Source organism: Arachis hypogaea, chromosome 20 (genome assembly GCF_003086295.3).
Source record: "Arachis hypogaea cultivar Tifrunner chromosome 20, arahy.Tifrunner.gnm2.J5K5, whole genome shotgun sequence".
NCBI lineage: Eukaryota > Viridiplantae > Streptophyta > Magnoliopsida > Fabales > Fabaceae > Arachis > Arachis hypogaea.
The window spans coordinates 26,333,861-26,336,658 of NC_092055.1; the positions used below are offsets into that span (position 1 = coordinate 26,333,861).

General features: G+C 37.3%; 1 non-coding gene across 1 annotated transcript; it reads left to right on the forward strand.

The window, feature by feature from the left end:
• The first annotated feature begins 1,509 nt into the window (after positions 1-1,509).
• Positions 1,510-1,617, forward strand: LOC112788466 (small nucleolar RNA R71). The gene has a single exon (XR_003195828.1). It is a non-coding gene; the product is annotated as a small nucleolar RNA R71 (small nucleolar RNA).
• The last annotated feature ends 1,181 nt before the right edge of the window (positions 1,618-2,798 follow it).

Below are 2,798 nucleotides of genomic sequence, written 5' to 3' on the forward strand. Positions count from 1 at the left end.
TTTCATGCTTCCTCTCCATGGTTACAGAAGGAGTTCCTTGAGTTTTAAACACAAGGTTGTCCTCATTCAGTTGAAGGATCAATTCTCCTCTGTCCACATCAATCACAGCTCTTGCTGTGGCTAGGAAGGGTCTTCCAAGGATGATGGATTCATCCTCATCCTTCCCAGTGTCTAGGATTATGAAATCAGCAGGGATGTAAAGGCCTTCAACCTTTACTAACACGTCCTCTACTAGTCCATAAGCCTGTTTTCTTGAGTTGTCTGCCATCTCTAATGAGATTCTAGCAGCTTGCACCTCAAAGATTTCCAGTTTCTCCATTACAGAGAGTGGCATGAGGTTTATCCCTGACCAAGGTCACACAGAGCCTTCTCAAAGGTCATGGTACCTATGGTACAAGGTATTAAGAACTTTCCAGGATAATGTTTCTTCTGAGGCAATGTCAGTTGATCCAGATCACTCAGTTCATTGGTGAGCAAGGGAGGTTCGTCTTCCCAAGTCTCATTACCAAATAATTTGGCATTCAGCTTCATGATTGCACCAAGGTACTTGGCAACTTGCTCTTCAGTGACATCTTCATTCTCTTCAGAAGAAGAATACTCATCAGAGCTCATGAATAGCATAAGGAGGTTCAATAGAATCTCTATGGTCTCTAGATGAGCCTCAGATTCCTTTGGTTCCTCAGAGGGAAACTCCTTATTGATCACTGGATGTCCCAGAAGGTCTTCCTCACTGGGATTCAGATCCTCTCCCTCCCTTGTAGGTTCGGCCATGGTGAATAAATCAATGGCTTTGCACTCTCTCTTTGGATTTTCTTCTGTATTGCTTGGGAGAGTACTAGGACGAGTTTCAGTGACCCTTTTACTCAGTTGGCCCACTTGTGCCTCCAGATTTCTAATGGAGGACCTTGTTTAATTCATGAAACTTAAAGTGGCCTTAGATAGATCAGAGACTATATTTGCTAAGTTAGATGGATCCTGCTCAGGACTCTCTGTCTTTTGCTGAGTGGATGATGGAAAAGGCTTGCTATTGCTAAACCTGTTTCTTCCACCATTGTTAAAGCCTTGTTGAGGCTTTTGTTGATCCTTCCATGAGGAATTATAGGGGTTTCCATAGGGTTCACCCATGTAATTCACCTCTGCTATTGCAGGGTTCTCAGGATCATAAGCTTCTTCTTCAGAAGATGCCTCTTTAGTACTATTGGATGATTCCTTCAATCCATTCAGACTCTGAGAGATCATATTGACTTGCTGAGTCAATATTTTGTTCTGAGCCAATATGGCATTCAGAGTATCAATTTCAAGAACTCCCTTCCTCATAGGTGTCCCATTATTCACAGGATTCCTTTCAGAAGTGTACATGAACTGGTTATTTGCAACCATGTCAATGAGTTCTTGAGCTTCTGCAAGCGTTTTCTTTAGGTGAATAGATCCACCTGCAGAATGGTCCAATGACATCTTTGATAGCTTAGACAGACCATCATAGAATATATCCAGGATGGTCCATTCTGAAAGCATGTCAGAAGGACACTTTTTGGTCAGTTCCTTGTATCTCTCCCAAGCTTCATAGAGGGATTCACCTTCCTTCTGTCTGAAGGTTTGGACATCCACTCTAAGCTTACTAAGCTTTTGAGGAGGAAAGAATTTGGCTAAGAAAGCCTTGACCAGCTTATCCCAAGAGTTCAGGCTATCTTTAGGTTGAGAGTCCAACCATACTCTAGCTCAGTCTCTTACAGCAAACGGGAAAAGCATAAGCCTGTAGACCTCGGGATCAACCCCACTGGTCTTAACAGTATCACAGATCTGCAAGAATTCAGTTAAGAACTGAAAAGGATCTTCTGATGAAAGTCCATGAAACTTGCAGTTCTGTTGCATCAGAGAAACTAATTGAGGATTAAGCTCAAAGTTGTTTGCTCCAATGGCAGGAATTGAGATGCTTCTTCCATGTAAATTGGAATTGGGTGCAGTAAAGTTACCAAGCATCTTCCTTGCATTGTTGTTATTTTTGGCCATATCTCCTTCTTTTTCGAAATTTTCAATCAGATTTTCTCCAGAGAGTTGTGCTTTAGCTTCCCTTAGCTTCCTCTTTTTAAAGTTCTTTCAGGTTCAGGATCAGCTTCAACAAGAATGTTCTTATCCTTATTCCTGCTCATATGAAAAAGAAGAAAACAGAAAAGAAAATATGGAATCCTCTATGTCACAGTATAGAGATTTCTTATGCAAGTATAAGAAGAAAAGAATATAAGAAGGAGAATCCAAACACAAGGGTGAGGAGTAGGTTCGAATTCTTAGATGAAGAGGGGTGTTAGTAATTAAATAAATAAATAGAAAGAGGTGAGGGAGAAGAATAATTCGAAAAGTAAACAAAATAAAATAAAAATATTTTAAAATTAAATTTAAAATTCTAAAATTAAAATTGAAATTAAATTAAATTAAAATTAAAAACAATTAGTTAATTAAAAAGATTTTTGAAAAAGGGGAAGGTAATTTTCGAAAATTAGAGAGAGTTAGTTAGTTAGGTAGTTTTGAAAAAGATAGGAATCAAACAAAAAGTTAAGTGGTTAATTGAAAAAGATTTGAAAATCAAATTTGAAAAGATAAGAAGTTAGAAAAGATTTTGAAATTGATTTTGAAAAAGATGTGATTGAAATTTATTTTGAAAAAGATTTGAAAAAGAAATTTAAAAAGATTTGATTTTGAAAATGAATTTGAAATTAGCAATCAAAAAGATATGATTGAAAAATTAAAAAGATATGATTTTGAAAATTAAAGTTGATTACTTGACTATCAAGAAACAAAAA